The sequence below is a fragment of the Rhinolophus ferrumequinum genome, chromosome 18, assembly GCF_004115265.2.
Source record: "Rhinolophus ferrumequinum isolate MPI-CBG mRhiFer1 chromosome 18, mRhiFer1_v1.p, whole genome shotgun sequence".
NCBI lineage: Eukaryota > Metazoa > Chordata > Mammalia > Chiroptera > Rhinolophidae > Rhinolophus > Rhinolophus ferrumequinum.
Genome location: NC_046301.1, coordinates 60,804,431 through 60,825,210, shown reverse-complemented (window position 1 = coordinate 60,825,210; position 20,780 = coordinate 60,804,431). Strand labels below are relative to the sequence as shown.

Below are 20,780 nucleotides of genomic sequence, written 5' to 3'. Positions count from 1 at the left end.
TCAGTTTCCGTCACATTCAGAACTAGAAAGGGGTTTCATTTCCATTTGTTTCATATATAAAATTTAAAAATTCTCTGAACAGCTTCATACTATAGAAAGTAACCAACACGCACTAAACCGAGCATTCGTAAGCTCCCGATTTGAGGACCGTGGGCATGGACACACACCTGTGGGCCCGTCGCCACACTCGCGAGAATGCCCACATCCATCACGTCCATGGGCTCAGGGCACTGCCAGTTTCTCGTACTGCTCTGAAGCCAGGGGTTTCTGCTCTGTCTTAATTCACGTCTCAGACGAGGGTACTGAGGCTCAGAGACAGTGATCTGTTCAATGTCGCCCAGCTATCAAGTTGCAGAAGCAGAATTAAAAGCAGTACGAATACAGGTGCTGGGCCTGGGCAGTCCTGTGCAGCTGCCAGGGTCAGAGAAAACCCTGAGTGACATTTAGTAGCAAAAAGCCTTAGCTTGGTGCCTCCTGCACAGCGGACTGTAAGGGGCACCGGGGACCCCTGCGTCCTGGACATTTCCTCCCCAGGACTAGAGCCCTCTCCTGCCAGCTTCTGACAGGGCTGCTCAAGTGTGCACTCCCTGAAAGGCATGGTCACCTCTGCGCGACGTGGAGGACCTCTGCGACGGCTTCTCAAGGCTGTATTTCTGTTCACTTTCTCCTCCTTACGTATTTCTGTACCCTTTCTTCTACGGGGTTTTGTGGCAGCTGAGTCCTGCTTCCGTCTTGGAGTCAGACAGAGTAACGGGCACACCCTAAGGCTGCAGGACAGGCTCAGATGTTGTGGGTTCTAAGATGTCATTTGGACTCTGGTTCTTGCCAAGACACTGGGCCGTGTGTCCGCATTGCCCATGGTGGAGATGCACGCCCTTGGGGGCGGCAGGCTGAACCTCGGCATCCTAGGGTGCAAAGCCAAGATGCAGACAGCAAGCCTGGGGTGGCCCCAGCCCCTGCAGGGACCGTGGAGCTCCGCGGCTGCCAGGAAAATGGATGTGCTCCCTGCCTCCCTGGCACGCTCCCTGGCATTCCGGGGAAACTCAAACCTGCCAGGCGTGTCTCGGCTAGGCAGACAAAGGCCCACTCAGGGCCAGGCTGGCATTCCCCCGAGACTGAGAGCTGACGAAGCTCCTCTGTGGGTCTATGATGCCATCTCCACCCTCGGAGGTGTCTTCCGGCTGCACAGGAAGAATGACAGTGAGACACAATAATGCCGGCAATCCCTGTGAATTCCACACATACCTCTCCTAGCCGGGACGAGCGCCACTCCCAGCCGGCTGGATAAACCCGACACGAGCCACTGCCGGGCTGTCTGCTTACCAGAAGAGAAAGAACTGGATGCCAGCAGAGGCTTCTGAAAGTTGGCCAGTTGGGCTGCATTAAAGCAGAAGAATGTGAAAAATGCTCCTGGTGGGGCTGAGGAGGTGGGAAGGGTCTTCGAGGAGTGAGGAGGAGAGAGGCTCCTGGTTCTGGTGGCCCTGGAAGCTGAGCATCCAGGGGCTGCTGAGGACCCCTCCCAGGTGTCCGAAAGGAGGGATGCGAGGCTGAGGCCAGGCTTCCCTAGGGCTGCCTGCCGCGGGCGAACACCCAGGAAGCAGCTGGCAGTTTTGTATGGTCAGTTCTGTGCCCTGAAGGTTTGATGGCTCTGCAGACTGAGCGAAGGACAGGCTGGCCCCTTGCTTCTCTGAGGGGCATTCTCTATGTCAAGGTTCCCAGAGGCAGCCCCAGGGTAACTCCTAAGTTCATGAATAAGGGGGCTGATGGGGCTGGAAGATGAGAAAAGCGGGACTCAGGAATCAGTTCTCCCACCAACCTGCAGTTTGACTGCTGTGTCTCAGAGAGGGATGCCCTTTCCAAAGCAGCATGGCCTCCGGGCCTGGCAAAAGGCCAGTCGGGGAGCCCTGTGGCTCTGAGAGCACTCCAAAAAGGCTACACACTGTCATGAGCAGGACAGACAAGGGTGGGGTCCATTGCCCTCAACCCTGCTGACACTGGGGCCGGGTCTTTCTCCACGGGGGGCCGTCCTGGGCACTGTGGGGTGTTGAGCAGCATTTCTGGCCCCACCCATTCAGTGTCCCAGTTGTAACAACCACAGATGTTCCCCAGACATGGCCCAGCATTCCCTGGGGGAAGGATCACCCCTCAGTTGAGAACTACTGGGTTAGAACCCCTCAAGAGAGCCGCACATCAATGCTTCTTTCCTGAACTTTGCTGTTAAATAGGAGAATCACAGGAAACGGGAAATCAGAGGTTTCGGGTGGTGTGTTGCTAACTAACTTCAGGCCCCATTCGGAGTCAGGGCCTCATCTCACCTGCAGTCACCATGTGCACAGGAGGCCCCCACCTCTCCTGGGGACTGTTGTTTGGCAATTACGAGGCATGTGTCACACCCGTTAGGTCACACTGAACCTTCCCCAGCAACTCAGCAAGGGCTCAGCAGGGTTACCTGAGACAAGGTGTGGTAGGCACAGCTCCATGATGACCCCAGTGACCTTGTATAATCACCGCCCCTAGGGTGCGGCGGGACCTGAGAATATGCTGGGATTTGCTCAGGGCCAAGGCCCTGTCATGTGGCACCGAGACTTTAAGTGAGGGAAACAATCCTTGGTAGGCCTGACCTAACCAGGCGAGCCCTTAAAAGGGAGCAGAAATGATTTGAAGTTTGAAAGGGATTCGATGCAAGGGAGACCCTCTGTTACTGGCTTTGAAGACAGAGGGGCCAGGTGGCGAGGAATGGGGTGGCTGTTAGGGGCTGACGGCCAGCAAGGGCCCGGTCCTGCAGCTGCAAGGAATCGAATTCTGGAACAATCCAAATGGGGTCAGAAGACGACCTCAAGCTCCAGACAAGACATTTCAACTTCAGCCCTGGGAGACTCTGAGCAGAGAAGCCAGCGTTGCCAAGGCCAGGCATCTGACCGCCAGACCTGCGAGGCAGCACATGGGCACAGTTTTATGTGGCTACATTTGAGATAGTTTTTTCTGCAGCCCAGACAGCTCCTCCACAGGCCAGGGCGAGACCAGGATGGCGTCGTCGCCTCACTGTGGGACTAGAATCTTTCTAGTGTCCTCCACGCTACGTCGGTCCTGCAGCCCGGGCTGATCCCAGCCAGCAATCACTGCTGGCCGCTGAGTGTGGACACGACGCTGCGTGTGCGATTCCTGCTCCTCTCCTCTGTAGCAGCCCTGAGACGCAGGAACAGCACTGAGGCCAGAGGGCTTTCTGGTAGCTTCTGCACTGGTGGGCTGAGCCATTCCCTGTGGTTCCCGTAAACTGGGGCGTGAAGGCCCCGTGCATTTAATCCCCATGGCACAGGCCTCAGGGAATTCCAGCTCAGAGAGAGTCTGGCTGCTTGCAGGCAGTTAGTTCTACAACGCTCTTCTGCAGCCTCATCCAGGCAGACGGGGCTTGTGCGGTCGGCATGCTGGTGAGTCAGAGCCCGGGAAAGGTGGCCTTGCTGGGGGCGGGCGGGAAGGGCAGCAGCTGGCAATCCTAGAGGGCTGCAGAGCTTAGCTCACATTTCCTGGCAGCACCTCGGGGAGGAGGGGAGGCGGGCAGGCAGGCGGCACTGACTCCTCGTCTTCAGAGAGAACAGACACAGCCTTCATTTTGCTTTAAAACTTCCGGAACCGGTAGCTTTACAGCTCACCGAGCTTCTGAATTCTTTCCTCCCAGGGCCCCGTGGTCTGACCCCCCACCCCTGCCTGCCATTAAATAGGAAAGAAAAAAAAACAAACCCCCAAACACAAACCTCCAGCCAGATTCGGCAGGAGGACAAAGGATGAGGGTGAGGACGCAGGCTGTTCCCCCAGCCGAGCTGACTGTTCCTGGGAACGCCGTGTTCACAAGAAGAGACAGGCTGTTTTGTTGAAAGAGGAAAAAAAAATCCCAAACCAAAACAAAACGAGACGGAGGTTTGGGAGGAAAGACGGCTCCAAGGTACGATTAGGGCAAGCCGCCTTCTTGCAGGGCCGAGGAGCTGGGTTTGCAGATGGCCCGTCCGCAAGGACCTTGATCAACGTACATTTCTTGCAAGCCTATTGCGTGTACATTTCTTGCACACCTACTGTGTGCACAAAACGGCCCCACACACCTCCAGGGGTAACCTTTGCACCACAGTCCATGTAATAGAAGCTCCTAGGGGTCTCACCCCAGGCAGTCATGCCCTCCGGGGGACATTGGGCCATGTCTGGGGCATCTGTGGTTGTCACACTGGGGGTGCTCTTGGCATGGAGTGAGCGGAGCCAGGGAGGCTGCTCAGCCCCCAAAGTGCCCAGGACGGCCCCCCACGGAGATGACTTGGCCCCGATGTCAACAGTGCTGAGGGGGGACCCTGCTCTAGACTGTACAGAAACATACACACAGTGTGGACAGCACACGCTGGGTGTTAGGGGGGCATCATGTGCTTCCATGCGTCCCCAGCAGCTGGGATGGGGTTGTCTGCCTGCCCCCTGGACCCACCCCATAGAGGGGGGTCCATGGAGAGATGTGGGTACTGCGTTGGCATTTGAACTTCAGTACAAGGCAGACACAAAACCTCTTTGACCCGCACTCCCTTGACAGCCAGGGGCCGAGTGGACTAGCATGGGGAGGGAATGCCACATCAGGGCCTTCTCTGACCCTCTGTATAACTGTGACCTTTTGGTGGGATCGCGGGCGCCCTAAAACCCTAATGGGGACTTTGCAAGGCAGATGCTTCCCAAGAGAAGGCACGCACCCACTGGAGAACGGCATCTTGTGACTCTCTCTGTCACCGGTCCCTTTGTGCACAGGCTAAATCCGTCCCCAGGAAGCTATATTTAGAAAGAGCCAGAGAAAAGGGAATGAATGAGGTGCCCAGAAGCCAGAGAAAAACAGCAGCGGGACAGGCGGATGCTGCCTGCAGCAGGGAGCCTGGAGCGCGGGAATGAGCGGCTGTGGGCGCTGGAGGACAATGAGCCTGCGGTGACGAAGGGTGACGATGCAGCTAATGAGCGGGCAAGAGAAAAGGCTCTCTCTGTCCACCCGGGGCTGATGCAGTCATGTGAGAGTTTGCAAGCCCAGGAACCGGGCGGGGCCAGGGCGCTGAGCATGCATGGCTCACAGCACTCCTGCTCTCAGCTTCCTGGCACTGACAACGTGCTGTCACCCTGGCCCTGTGACACAACAGCTCGGGAGCCACTGGGCAGGAGGGCTGGGGAGGGAGGAGGGCAGATCCAGGCCTTCCCACCTTGGCTCAGGCAGGTCCTTCTCCGCCTGGGCCCAGACAAACTCCTACACATCCTGCAAAGCCCCATGAAGTGCCACTTCCTCTGAGAAGTCCCTAGCCTGCTGTCCATGGACAACCAGGCCACACTAAAACCTCTTCTGCTCCTTAGACATTCCTAAGGAACTGTATGCACTTCTTGTGACTGCTGTCACAAATTACCCCCAACGGGGTGGCTTAAAACCACACATTGATTCTCTGACAGTTCTGGAGGTCGGAAGTCCTAAAATGCAGGTGAGGGCAGGGCCAGTCCTTCCAGAGGCCCCAGGAGAACCATTCCTGGCCTTTTCCAGCTTCTAGAGACACCGCGTCCCTGGCTCGTGGCCCCTCCTCCATCGTCACACCCAGCAGTGCAGCCTCTTCCATCTCTTGAGCCTCCTGCCTCCCTCTTATGAGGACCCGGTGAGGACACTGGGCCCCCTCTAATCCAAAGTCGTCCCCATCTCAGGGGCCCTGACTTACTCCCACCTGCCGGCAAAGACCCTCTGCCATGTGAGGTGACACATTCATAGGTCCCAGGGATTCAGACATGGGTGTCTTTGAGGGCTATGGCCAGGAAGCTGGGGACCAAAGGGCCACGTGGATGGAAAGGACTGGTGGCACCACTGCAGGTACTGACTAAGGATGCTACTTGCAGGAATTCCCACTGTCTCCAACGCCAATCTTGCTCCCAAGACAAGAGCTTCCAGGACCAGGCAGCCCAGGGCAGAGCGCCTGGCCACACCTGATGGCCTGCGTGGGACACACACGCTCTCGAGGATGGACCTGGACCTGGGTCATTGGCTGCAGCTTCCTGCTCTGGGCTCTGGGTCGCTGGTCACACCCATCCAGCACACTGGGTCACAGGATGGTCAGTGCTTACTGAGTGTCTATGGCATCTGCAGGGATGCCCACCCCACTTGTGGTGCTGTTGGAAAGTCCTGGAATGAAACAGATCCAGAGAGGTTTTTCCTAAGGGCTAGTTGTAGGTAGGGTTATTTCCCATGTTAAAAATTAAAAACAAAATAAAAAACAACGCAGCCAGCAATGGGATTAACTGAACAGTTTAGAGATTTCTCACCCAGGGTGGTTCTGTCCCATAGGAGACACCAGGTGATTTCTGGGGACATCTGTGGTTCTCACGACTGGGGTGCTCCTGGGATTGAGTCAGTGGGGCCAGAGATGCTCCTCAACACCCCACAGTGCCCAGGACGGCCCCCCACAGAAAATGGCCCTTTCCCAGTGTCAGCAGTGCCGAGGGGGAGAGACCCTAATCTGAGGAATGTTCCAGCCTGGGGGCCAGTTTCCTGGGAAATGTGTCCCTTGTTTTGGTCCCATTGGGGTCAAGTGAGAAGCCTAGGTGTGCCGAGGCTGCCGACACGGTGCCCGGCACCTGTTCCTGGCTCTCACCTGAATCCTCAGTGTCCAGGCAGGTCCCAACTCTGAGGGGCCCCAGGTGCCCCCAGGTGTGGACAGGAGGCTTTGGGCTCAGATGTCAGGGTGCCCCACCCTACAGCAGAGCACGAGGACAAGTGGATGGAACCCCTACTTGGGTGCCCACTGACGTGTGTCTGGATGGAAACTTGACCCTCAAATGTGGGGGTGGGGGAGCAGAGAAGCAAATATCTAGGTTCAGGATGCAGGTTTTGGCCAGTGCAGGCGGAGAGGGCTTCTCAAGGCCACCACCAAGGAGTCGCTGGGCTGTGTCGTCATCCGGGGACGTGAATAAGGAGTGAAGGATCCATATCAGCTCTGTAGTGGTAAGCATGGCATTTGGGGTCTCCTATGGAACCTCCCAGAGAAGGACAACTGCAGCGACCCTTGCTGAGAATTCCAGTGCACTGAGCCCAGGAGGGAGCGTCCCAATGCCCAGGGGCCCACAGGCGGCAGCAGGCCCTCCGTGGCTGGCTCTGGGTGTGCAGAAAACCCCTTGCGAGAGTGAATTCATCTCAGCTGCCCAGCAGCCTCTGCCCTGAGACGAGGTTTCGATGACCCGCGTGGAATTTCTAACGAGACTGAGTGTCTGCTTCTGTTCACACTGACATCCCCTTTTCTCGTCCGTCCAAATTCTATTACGCCTCATCTTGTTAATGCAGAAACGCTGCCAAGCCCTGGGCTGCCCCTGAAGTGCTGAGGTCTCCCAGGGCACTTGCTGGAAAGGAGAACCGTGGTCGCCTTGGGGCTGGGTGCCCGTGGCTCAGAGCCTCTGCAGGACTTAGGAAGGATAGTTTGGGCCGAAAGCAGTACACAGGAAGGGTGGAGGATGCACAGAATTGGGCAACGCAACCTCTGCCAGCTGGCTCCATGAGGCAAGCAGCTGTGTTTAGGAAGCCCACCTGGCAAGGTGCTGTGGGAGACCCCAAGCGGCTGATGGCAGCCTCCAGCTGCCAGGGGGCAAGCACACAGGTATACAGTCCCACCGCCGCAAGGAGACAAATTCTGCCAACTCCCCGAGGGAGCTTGGGAACAGGTTCTCTTCCATTTGAGCTTCCAGGTAAGAATGCAGCCTGGCTGACACCTGGATGGTGGTGGCCTGGTAAAACCCAGCTGCTGTCCCCGTCCTAACTCTCCCCTGGAAAGTGACCATGGGCATGGGCGGCTCTGAGGGGACCGTCCAGATGGGCACGTGGTCACGCAGCCTGGGAGGCCAGCTGATAGTTACTTTTACATGTCCACTTGGCTGGGCCAAAGAATGCCTTCTATGTGGTCAAACATTGTTCTGGATGCTTCTGTGAGGGTGTTTCTGGATGAGACTGACAATTGAACCAGCGGACCTCGAGTAAAGCAGTAAATGCTGGTGGGCCCCGTCCAATCAGGTGAAGGTCTGAATAGCACAGAATTCCCCCTCCCCGAGCAAGGGGGAATTCTCCAGCGACGGTCTTTGGACTTGAACTGCACCACTGGCTCTCCTGGGTCTTCACTCTGCAGATTTTGGACTTGCCAGCCTCCATGATCAATGCCTTAAAATAAATCTCTCTGTATATACACCTTCTTCTTCTGTTTCTCTGGAGAACCTGGCTAATACAAAACACTAGGTACTTCATGGTCAGACAGAAATGAGCTCAAATCCTGGCCCTGCTGTCCACTGGCCACTGAGCCGTGCCGAGTCTCTCTGCTGCTAGGTCTCAGTTTCCCCACCTGTAAGATGGGGATAAGGGAACCTGCTTCCTGGGGCTCCTATGGGGATGAAATGAGACACAGCAGCTGGCATGGCCCCCGGTAGGTACCCAGTAAGCATCTGCTGAGTCGCTGAGTGGGGTCTGTAGACAGGGGAACGCGGTGGGAGGGACGAAGAAAGGGGACAGCGGTCAGCAGCCGGCATGGCTGGGCTGCCTGGGAGTAGGGCCACAGGGCTCAGCGCTCAGCGCTCACTCACAGCCACAGCCTGACTGGAGCTAGCTGATGTCAGGGGCTGGAGCTTCGTGTCATTCCGCCCCCGTCCGCTGGCAGGTGTTACATGCAGGAACCTAATCCCACAGCAGGCAGCTGAGCCTGCTCTCCTGACATCTGAGCCTGGCAGAGGTGGCCTAGCCCCCCGTGACATCCTCGCATACATGTGTGTCCCAGGGGACCCCACACTTGCTATCGGACTTTAGGCAACCGAGCCTTGCTCTGCCCGTCAGGAGAATGGGTGCATATCTGTGCTTCGCCAATAGAGAGCATGAAAGGACCAGAGACTGCAGCTCCTGGTAACCACAGGGAACCGGCCACCTTTCAGATCATCATCCTCTTCATTGTCAGGCTGGGCTGGGGTGAGGCACTCATCTTGGGACGCAAAATCTAAGGGGCACCTGTAGCTCAGCCACTGGCATAACTCAGACTTTCACGTAATGTTTTTATACAAAGTCAGAATGAATGCAAAACATCCATGTTTTGAATCAATATCAAGTTTTCGTTAGAGACAGGTCCTGATAGGGCCGGGGTGAGGGTGAAGCGAGCCCCTCGTCATTTAAAATTTTGACCTTCACTGTGATCTTTCTTTTGGCATTGATTTTGAATTTTAGAAAATATTGCTACATTAAGATACAATTTATCACGATGGGTTTTTCGGTGCCTTCCCTAAATTCTGTGCCTGGGCCGAGTGCTCGGCTCTCCTCCCCCAGTCCAGGTTCTGCCTGCGACACTTGCAGGCTGCACGAAGCAGTGTGGCACCCTTGGGGCAACTGAGACCCGAGAAGTACAAGCTGGAGGGAGGTGAGCCTCCAGGATGGTGACGGAGGAGCCCGCTGGGGACCAGTGTGTGTCAGCGCCTACAATATTCCTTAGAACCCCCATTCCCAAGCCAACCCTCCCTGCACCTCACCAGTGAGCCCCCAAAGGTCCTGAGATAAGCCTGGGATGGGAGCCAGTTCCAGCCACCCGCCTCTCAATGTCCTTGACTGAGCAAGGCGCCCCAATGCCCTTTCCTTTCCAAATGGATCACAAAACTGGTGGAAATTAGGCAACATGCTCTTAGACAAGTGACAGGTCCCAGAAGAAGCCCCAAGGGAAAGTAGGAAACACTTTGCATGAAAATGGGAACACAAACGTAAATGCCTGTGTTCAGGACGGTCTCCATCCACCACCTAACTTCACATCTTAAGGAACTAGAATGGGAAGAGCAAGCGAAACCCAGAGCCAGCAGGAGGAAGGAAATGACAAAGATGCAGAGAACACGAAACGGAGGCTAGAAAAGCGAGAGGAGAGTCAACGAAACCAGAAGCTGGTTTCTTTGAAAAGGTCGGCAACGTTGGCAAAACCTTAGCCGGGGTGATGGAGAAAAAGGAGGGAAGACGCAGTAATTTAGTTGGGAAGGGAGAGCGGACATGACTGATAGTTTTTTGGAAATGGAAAGGGTTAGAGGAGGAGCCGTGAAGGACTGCTCCCACAAATTAGGTAATCTATGGGAAACGGACAAACTGGAAATACACACGTGACCCAATCCACCACGGCTCCAGGTCCCACACACATCCCAGACCCACTTGGACGCCGGCACCGTGTGTTTCTGTATCTGTGGGCTCCGTAATCTTTGTGACATTCTTGGGAAGTGGGAGGATGCTATTTCCGTGGCAGAGATGAAAAGAGCCCGCCCACACGTGACAGCCGCTCAGAGGCGGACCTGAGGTCTGAACTCAGGCCTCCTGGCTCTGAGCCCAGAGCTCTTTTCACGGTGACACAATTCCCAGTGTGTCATGTACCCGTGAATGCTGTGGCTGTTTGTTCCTTTTTCTGAAAAACAAGAGATTCCAAGCGCATGAAGTAAAGATAAAATGCTACATACCTTTTTTAGTTTTTCCAAGAAGCACTGCTCTACACTGTTGAAAAAAAAAGAGAGAGAAAGAAAGCACGGTTAAATTTTCTTTACTTAACCATCTCCAGGTTTTCACAGAGAAATAATACTTTCCTGTTGCCAAAAATATGGCACGTGTCCTCCAGAGAAACTGGGGGCAAGAGTCCAATTTATTCTTTACGACTGATCCATTCAGAAAGACAACCCTGTTTCTTTGGGTGGGGGGGAAACAAGTCAAGTTTTCTTCTGAAACTTGTATTATTCCATTTCGGAACATGGGGACCCCAAGCCGTGGTCCAGCCCATCAGACGCGCCAGCACGAGAAAAACAAAGTATCCAGGAACCGAGACTTGAATGTAATGCGTGGTGTTTTTCCATGTCTGGTTTTTTACTTTGATGGAAGCCACGTGCCAGGGCAAAATAGGGAGAGCTGGAAAAAGTGAACTCGGGGGCAAACCAATTAACCTCATGAGGAAGAGGTGACAGGTATATGGGTGCAGGAAGGCGCGGGATCTGAGGCTGGCTGCCCGGGGCCAGGAGGTCAACAGGAAAGAAAGGAAGTCCCCGTGATTGGACCCCGGGGGTGGGTGGGCTCCGGCACTTTGGAGCTGCTCCAAGCGGAACCCCGGATAACCCTGGACGGAGCTGCAACTCTCCCTGATTCTTGATGCAAACAGCATGAGGGTCCCTGGAGGCCACCGTGTCCACCTGCTGGGGTGACCCCGAGACTAAAGCCAGCCTACACCCTGCTCTCCACGCTGCACCAGCTGCTCTAAGAATGCACTGCCTGGGGAGGCACAGAGGAAGAGGCACGGTGACCCCCGCTGTCCGGCTGCGGCAACGGCCTCCTATTTGCGGACAAGGAGGCTCCAGGCTACGGCCTGGCTGGAGTCTGCACGTGCAGATGGGCCAGACAGATGCCTGGAGCTGCGCTCCCATGGGACCCCTGCAGCTGCCGGCTCAGATCACACTTCAAAAACTGGCAGTCGACCACTCTCCAGTTCTAGGGGAGGCTGGTCCTTGGGGCTCATTCTGCTGTGGGCTTGCCCTGGGGAGGTCAGCACAAGTCCCTGCCCCTGGGCCAACGCAGGCCAGACTTCCTGAACTGCGAGGAACACTGGCAAGCGAGGCTGTTTCTCTCTGGCTCCGAAGGTCCCCTGTGGCCTCTGAGAGCCGGCCCCTCTTCCTTTGCAAACATTTGCTCTTTCCACAAACCAATGGGTTTTTTCCACCTACACAAAAGGACACACGACGGCTGCCACTCCTGGGTTACAGCTGAGGGCCACTGAGCCTCTCTCAGTGGCTGTGGGCCAGGGGTTGGGGTGCAGTGGAATCAGAAGCAGGGAATGGGGGGACTGAGGTCAGGTGGGACCTCTCACCCTGAGGCTCACCAAGGGAGGCGCAGCCTGAATGTCACAGAGACTCCAGGAAGGAGGTGACTGGGGGCGGCTTTCTGTAAAACAGGGGTCTCTCCCCCTTAGCACTGCGGACTGTCCTGGGCACTGTGGGGATCAAGCAGCCGCCCTACCCTTCAATGCCAGGAGCACCCCCACTTATGACAACCACAGATGTCTCCAGACATCGTGCAGTGTCCCCTGGGGGCAGGCTCACTCTGCCTTAAGGGAGGGCTGGGGACACACACACACACACACACACACACACAGAAACACGGCACCAAGCAGGGAGAGCTCCTGCCACAGCCCCAGGCAGCCTGTGGACCCCAATCCTGCTGAAGGTCAGCACTGGAGCTCCCTGGGCCTGGCGGGGACACAGAACCATGGCCAGGCCGGGGCGCCCGGCATCTGAGAAATCTGCACTGGGTGTGCTGCGTGTGGGCACCAGACTGGGGGTTACAGAGAGTCCGCCCTCATTATCCGTGGATTCTGAATCTGTGAATTCACCCAGTCACTAAAATTCATTTGTGACTCCCAAATCAACACGGGGCGGGGTTCAAAGTCATTCACGGACACGCTTGGAGGGGTGAAAGATCTGAGTTATGACCAGCACACAGGCCTTGCGCTGCCTCCTCTCAGCTCAGATTGTTAAACCTGGGTCCTTGTCCATATTTAGTGTCATGCTTTTTGCATTATAGTCTTTTCGTGGGTAACTGAAATGTCCCCCAAGCGCAGAGCTGAAGTGCTGTCTAGGGTCCCGAAGCCCGAGAAGGCTGTGACATGCCGTCCAGAGAAGATGCATGTGTCAGAGAAGTTTCTTCATGCAGTTTAGGTGTGAGTTATAGCGCTGCTGGCCTGTGTTCAATGTTAATGAAGCAACAGCGTATATTAAATAAGGTGTCTTTAAACAGAAACAGGGTAACACAAGGTTATGCGTCCACCTACTTGACTAAAACGTTGCGACCAGAGGCGGGCAGGAACCTAACTCTATTTTCCCACGAGCAGTGCTTCCATAGCCACTAATTCAGTGTTTGTTGTAAATAACGAGAATCAACTACATCTATCCATAAAAGTGTATATATTACCCTTCTCCATGACTCTGAAAGGAACACAATTTCATTTTAGAAAATCTGGAAATTACACAATCATCCACAACCCCAGCACTTCATTGTTTCCAGGTGTGTACACGTGCCCACCCGTTTTCACACGTGCAGGTCTGATATCCTGTTTGATCACCTGCCTTTCAATTCTTGGTTAACATTACATTGTGAGGCAAACTTTATTTTCCCACGCCATCACAAATTCTTTGAGCATCTGACTTAAAAAAAATAATCTTTATGTTGTAGTAATTTTAGACTGACAGAAAAGTGGCAGAAATAGCACAGCGGGTCCCCATGTGCCCTTCACCCAGCTTTCCCTAAGGCTGACAACTTGTTAAAATGAGGAAACAAATACAGGAGCATTACATGAGTCACATTCTACCTGGATTTCCCCGGGTTTCCCAGAATGTGTTTTCTGGTCCGAGATCGAGCCCGGATACTACGCTGCACTGAGTGACTTCTAAGCCTGTGTCTTATACTTTATGGATGTATCATAATTTATATTATTATTGCTATTATGGACATTACTGCCCATTATCGGGCATTTAGGCCACCCTGGACATGAAGCTATAGGTGTTGGGTTCAGATGCCTTTTATTTTGCCACAGCCTGAAGAATAACAAGCACACAGGCGTGTACAGACCATTCAGGTACAGCTCCGTGCACATGCAAGTGTGCGCACCTGTGTCCCTGTCACCCGCAGCAAGACACAAAACATTTCCTGCACTGCTGATGGCACCCGAGGCCCCTCCTGGACTGAGTCACTACTCTGGGGTGATTACTCTGATTTTCGTCATTATGATTCTCCTGACTGTTGCTCCTGAAAATAGAAAAGAGGGTACAGATGCTGACTGCAGGATGAGATGTCTGGGTGAGAAGGAAGAACTGCCTGTAAGGTTCTAGAAGACAGGTAGGTGGCATGGACTCGGAGGTGTGGACTCGTCAGTCTTCCCAGGCCGAGGTGCAGCGAGGAAATTTGGAGCCAGCCCCGGCTCTTCACTTCTGTCTGGACGCCTGCCACTTGCTCTCTGAACCTTGATGTCCTGTCTGTAACGTGGGAACCCCCCTGCCTCATTCTTGGGGTCACTGGGAGGATGAAATGAAATGAGCATAGTGCCTCGAGCTTCGCAAGGCACCAATTCATGGCAACAATGATAAAATATATAATACCTGGGATGCCAAAAAATGGATACAAGTGGACACTTTGGTCAATGGTGCTCAGGCAGTCGTTCGCTGTAATCAGAAGTGTCTGGACGCTGATGGGAACCACTTTGAGCACCTCTTGTCATTGCAGAATTCAAACGTAACTTGTATTCATTTTCTGTTATCGGTATGTATTGAGGATTACAATTTAAATATAGTTTTCCTTTCTTAAAATGTGTCTCTATTTTGTTGGCACCTCTGTGTATAGCCACAGGTTAATAACCCCAGATTGTTAGAAGCAGGGGCTCTCCGAGGGTCAAAGGCCGATGGGCCTGGGTCGTGGCCAAAGGCTTTCTTTCTGGGGCTGCAGCGGAGAGCCCCCCAGTGCCGGCATCTTTGGTCGGTCCATTATCCTAATTTTATGATGTTGGAGCAGCTGTGAGGGACACAGCTGGGCTGAGGTCACACGGGGTTGGGCTGGGGACGTCAGGCTTACTCAGTGTTTATTACAGGTCAGAAGTTTAATTTCTCTTCTTTCTCTATGACACTGCTCAGGAAGGTGTTCCGACTGCTTTGCACACCCGGCCGGGCAGGGCCCCCAATGCTTCTGCAGACACGTGCTGTTCCCTGGCTCACCCGTTAGAAGGAAGAGAGGAAAATTCCAGAACCCCTCGTTACTTGACTCTGCTGTTTCACGAACAAGGCCTTGCATGATATGCAAAAGTGTGTGTGTGTGTGTGCACGTGCGTGCAGGTGGAAGGGCAGGTCACCAGGTCACCGTCTCTCCTGGGGTAACCCTGTCCCCCAGGGGACACTGGGCCATGTCTGAGGACATCTATGGTTGTCACAACTGGGGGTGCTCCTGGCATCAGTGGGTGGCGGCCAGGGATGCTGCTCAACCCCCATAGTGCCCAGGACGGCCCCCCCACAGAGAATAACACAGGGGTCCTGGTTTGGTCCCTTCACAAGCACTGGTGCCACCATGCAGAGCTGCCCCTGAGCCCAGGACAAGTGACTCTGGGCCTTTGCTTCACCTCTGGTGCCCTCACCTGGGCCCTTGTCCTTGCAGGCCTCAGCCTGGCCTCCCGCAGGAGGGTTTCAAAATAGATCATCTGCTTTTTTTTTTAAGTCTCAGAAATGCCTGAGAGGAGATGCCGGTGAGGAAGCTGCCCTAGGCAGTACATGAAACCGGAAGTGCTGCAGTTTGATTTTTAGCAGCTGTTCCGGGCAGCCGGCGGGTAGTCCCCCCCCTCTGCAGGCATTTCTCCTAGACGGCTCTCTGCTTTCTGCTTCTCAGAACACAACTGGCTCCGCGCTTTCACACCCTTCGCCCACTCGGGGCTTGGAAGGGGTTCAAATTGGAGCCAGGACCCAGGCACCCAAATACTCAGAGTAGCTGCCCACGCCACCCACCCCCTGCCTGTTCTCAGCCCAGCTACGGGCTGGGGGGGGTCCCACCTTGTCCCAGCTGCAGGGAGATACACCTACAGCTGATTCTTTATTTAAAAAAAAAAAGACCAATAAATAAACATCATTTTAGTTCAGCTGAAAGCTATCCTCACTTTCAACAGCTATGACAGGATCCCCCCTCGGCACTGGGGACACTGGGGCAGGTCACTCTCTGTGGGGCCGTCCTGGGCACTGTGGGGGGGGGTTGAGCAGCATCCCCCACCCACTTGATGCCAGGAGCACCCCCAGTGTGACAGATGTTCCCAGATGTCACCCAGTGTCCTCTGGGGCAGAACACCCTTGCCCCCATTCCATTGAGAACCACTGTGCTAGGATTATTGAGCTAATTCCTTTGAACCCCTCCAGTGTATTCACTTACAGTAGGAATTTTTAACATAACTTAACTGTGGACTTACTTTTATTTTATTTTATTTATTTACTTATTTATTTATTTTTAAAGATTTTATTGGGGAAGGGGAACAGGACTTTATTGGGGAACAGTGCGTACTTCCAGGACTTTTTTCCAAGTCAAGTTGTTGTCCTTTCAGTCTTAGTTGTGTCGGGCGCAGCTCAGCTCCAGGTCCAGTTGCCGTTGCTAGTTGCAGGGGGCATAGCCCACCATCCCTTGCGGGAGTTGAACCGGCAACCTTGTGGTTGAGGGGACGCACTCCAACCAACTGAGCCATCCGGGAGCTCAGCGGCAGCTCAGCTCAAGGTGCCGTGCTCAATCTTAGTTGCAGGGGGCAGAGCCCACCATCCCTTGCGGGACTCGAGGAATCGAACCGGCAACCTTGTGGTTGAGAGCCCACTGGCCCATGTGGGAATCGAACCGGCAGCCTTCGGAGTTAGGAGCATGGAGCTCTAACCGCCTGAGCCACCGAGCCGGCCCATTAACTGTGGACTTACTTTTAAAAAATTTATTTGCATTGAGATACAGGGGACACACACTGTTGTATACGTCTGAGGTGTACAATGTACAGACCTGATACTGTATACGCCGCAATGCAACCGTCCACTGATTTTAACATTCCTGCTGATCCTCCCACTCCTCCCTGGTCCAAGATGAATTCGAGGCACTGACACAAGTGCAAACACAAAGAGGAAGGAATAAAAGGAGAGGTCACGACGTGGGAGTGACAATGACGGGAAGGACTGTTTTGTGTCCAGCTAAACAAAGGCAATGTCTGTTGGTTGTAGTGGGTTGGACACGGTCCCTCATATACTCTCCAGGAAGCTCAGCACGCAGCCTAATTTGGAGAAAGGGTCTTTGCAGATACATGATGCTAAGAATCGAGAGATGCACTCGTCCTGGATTTAGGGCGGGTCCTAGACCCAATGACTGGTGTCTTTATAAGAGAAAGGAGTGGGACACTGAGACTCAGACACACGGGGAGAGGCCACGTGAAGATGGAGGCAGAAGCTGGAGGAATGCGGCCACAAGCCCAGGGACGCCTGTAGCCCCCAGAAGAGAAGCTGGGAGAGGCAGGAAACACCCAAGCCTGGGACCTCGGGAGAGTACGACTCTGGGACACCTTGATCTCGGACTTGTGGTCCCAGAACCGTGGGAGGATAGATTCTGTTTGAAGCCACCAAGTATGTGGTCATTTCTCATGGCCACCCCAGGAAATAAATTCACTGGTCATTAAAAAAAAAAAGAGTTGGCTGTAGGTGTGTACCTGTAGCTGTGACAAATTGGAACCCTGAATGAGAAGGATTCCTTTCTTGCTGTTCGACTCACAGGCTCAGAAAATGTACCTAACCACCTGCACCAAGCACGATGCCTGCACCTCACAGGGCTCAATAAATCTGACTGTTTGCACGGGGGGAAGGTCTGGGGTTCCTCCATCCAGGACTAAATCCATAAAAACTACAGACATTTGGGATTGGGAGCCAGGCAGCCCAGGCTGCCTCAACCTTGGAATCACCTGGGGGAGGGCTGCAAAACACACAAACGCCAGCACATCTCGCAGGACAATGTGATGTGGTTGGTCTGGGTGTGGCCTGTTGGAGAGGTCCCAGGTGACCGCACTGGACAGCCAAGGGTGGGTCCCCACGTGAGGCCAGCCCAGCACCCCACAGGAAAGCCAGACCCAGAAGTTCAATGAGTTCAGCCTCCTGGATGGTGAGGGTGGGGTAATACAGCCATTTAATGACAGTAGGAAACAAAGAAATAAAAGATCAAAGTCCTGCCCTTAGGGGGACAAAGTCCTGTGCAGGGGAAGACGGGATGAGGGAGGGATTCTTCAGATGCAGAAACAATTAAAGCATGTGATGTAAGTGCTAAGTAACAAACACTTCTTTTCTGTAAAAGGCCAGATAGTAAATATTTTTGCTTTTGTGAACCACATGGTCTCTGTTGCAAAAACTCAACTCAGTTGTGCCAGAGCCACCATTAACTTCATGCAATGGGTGTGCTGTGTACTGATAAAACTTTATTTGCAGCAACAGGCAGAGGGCCAGATTCAACAGCCTGGCTGCAGTTTGCAGGACCCTGAGCTACACAGAGATGAACAGCCTCTGAGGCTAAGCAACGGAAGCTTCTCAAAAGGTTAAGATGGAGTTACCCTGTGACCCAGCAATTCCACAGCGAGGTACACGTACAAGACAAGTGACAACACACGTCCACATAGAAACAGGTGCACTAATGGCCACACAGCACGGTCCACAACAGGCAAAAGTTAAACCAACCCAAGTGTTCACCAACCAGTGAGTAGATAAATAAAATGCGGTGCATATGCACACACAGGAGTGTCACTCGGCCGTGAAAAGGAGGGAGGTGTGACACTCGCCACAACGTGGATGGACCCTGAACACACGGTGCTCCTGAGAGAAGCCGGACACACAAGGCCACACAGTGTGGGATTCCATTTATGTGAAGTGTCCAGAAGAGGCACATCTTGAGGTTTGGGGGGAGGGGATCCCCTCTGCACCTAAACCACAGGACGGTTGTGGGGGATGGGAAGAGGTAGGCCGAGATTGGGTAAATCAGGGGTAAATCAAGCAGTGGTGAGGCCACCGCCAGACACATCCTTTTTTTCAAGTCACTGAAGCAAGAGGAGCAAAGCCTGGCCCCCAAGCACAGAGGGGCCCCCACCCCGTCACTTGGCGCCCCACCCAGTGGCCTTTGGCTTTGAGTCCAGCTTCTGAGAGCACCGCAGAGGCCACGTGACCAGACTCCCAGTGAAAAGGAGTTTAAAGCAGGCCTCTACAGGATGTTTCGAGTCACTCTCTGTGGCCTTTCACGATCCTGTCCCCACCAGGCCCCATCACCGTCACCTACTACAGTGTCCGCTCGTCAACCCTGACTGAGCCCGAGGACCCTGGCAACCACTAACCCACTTTCTGGTCATTTCTGCGGGTGGCTTTAAATTAATACAATTCTTGCCAATTACCCAGTCTGGCAGCAGCAATCAAATAGAGAAAGTCCATTCTCTTTAAGCCAACACAATCCCGCAAAGCCTAAAATACATGCATTTACTCTCTGCTTTAGCCAAGCAGTGGAATATTATGCAGCTGTGAAAAAGAATGAGACGATCTATATACTGATGTGTAAAGTTCCTGGAAGGGTTTATTCGGGTCAGAAGGACTTCCTTAATTTAACAGGTACCTTACGGTACCGTGGCTCTGAGCACCTCCCCCCATCAGGTTTACACGTTGATGGAGGAGGGGGCGCTCGTCAGAGGGAAGTGACCGGAAGACACAACACCTTTCTGTGTGTGCCCTGTCCCTTCTCATCTGCATGCCCCTGGTCAAATCGCTTTTTTATTTTCTGCAGAGAACCATCTAAACACAGGACTGGTATTTACCTCCCTCATTTTGTCTGAGGAATCCGATGAAACTCAGTCTGGAAGAAGCCAGAAAAACTATGTGATTATGACAGACTGTGGGTGGTCGAGACCAGTTGCTAAGAGGGGCCACGGCCCTGAATTCGGTAGCCCCGAGGAGCCAGGAACACCCCAAATGGGACGTGCTGGGGTCTAGCCAGGAGCATGACACACCTGTGCTGGGCGGAGTCCAGGTAGAACCCAGCCAGCTTCCCCCTGCTGTGGTCCTCTTCCCCTTCTCTGGGGGTCTCTCCTCTAGCTGCACCCACCCTGCCATCCTGCCCTTACACTCAACAAGGTGGGGGGGTGAATCTATGGCACGTGTGCTGAGCTGGAGTCTGAGCTAAGCCTTTCTTACCAGGAAAGCTCAGCTTTTTATCATTGAATTAAAAAAAATTTAATTGTAGTAAAATGCATATAACATGAACTTTACCATTGTAACCACTTTTAAGTGCACAGCTCAGTGGCATTAAGCACATTCACACTGTCATGCAGCCGTCCCCACCATCCATCTCTAGAACTTTCCGTCTTCCCAGACTGACACCCTGTCCCCTTTAAACACTCACTCCCCATCCCTCCCCCGGCCCCTGGCCCCACCATCTACTCTCTGTCTCTATGAATCTGACTCCTCTGGGGACCTCACATAAGGGGGATCACACAGTGTGTGTCCTTCTGTGACCGGCTTATCTCACTGAGCATCATGTCCTCAGGGTCCGTCCCACTGTAGCAGGTGTCAGAACTTCCTGCTTTTTAATGCTGAATACTGTTGCCCTGCATGGCTGGATCACGTTTTCCTAATCCATTCATCAGCTGAAGGCCACACTTTTCGCCTGTTGTGAATATTACTGTGAACAGGGATGTGCAAACACCTCTTCAAGTCCCTGCTGGAAGAAATACCCACAGGTGGACTTGCTGGGTCACAGGATTCGATTCTGAGGTGTTCGAGGTCCCAGCACCCTGTTTCCCACAGTGGTTGCCCCATTGTCCATCGCCACCAGCCACGCTCGAGGGCACCCCTTTCCCCACACCCTGACCAGTTCTAAGCACCCCTGGAATCTGACCCTTAGTATCCTCACCCATTAGGTGGGGCTGGTGGCTCCTCCTACAGTCCTGCAGGAGACCCCGCGGGTGGGAGCTCGTGTTTGTGGGGACAACAAAGGCTGTCTCTGAGCTGTCAGGAACCAGGGAAGAAATGCTGGTTGGCCTTTGTCTTTTGCAATTTTTTTTTGGCCGTCCTTGAGCACCGATCTGGAAGGCCGCCGGGAGAGGAACAAACCAGGAGCAGGGACGCCACCCTCACGCACGCACGCACACGCACACACACAGATACATGTCGCATACATACGTGTTCCCAGAGAAGGGGTCTTGGGGCTGGTG

The 20,780-nt window shown here is 53.9% G+C and overlaps 1 protein-coding gene across 2 annotated transcripts in view; it reads right to left on the bottom strand.

Annotated features, from left to right (window-relative positions):
* The window catches only part of GNG7 (G protein subunit gamma 7), a 111,023-nt gene that overhangs the window by 15,590 nt on the left and 74,653 nt on the right, over positions 1-20,780 (bottom strand). For both annotated transcript variants that reach the window (XM_033133790.1, XM_033133789.1), the window contains exon 3: positions 10,486-10,519. The gene's annotated coding sequence lies outside the window, so the exon portion shown is untranslated. The remainder of the gene's footprint in view (positions 1-10,485; positions 10,520-20,780) is intronic.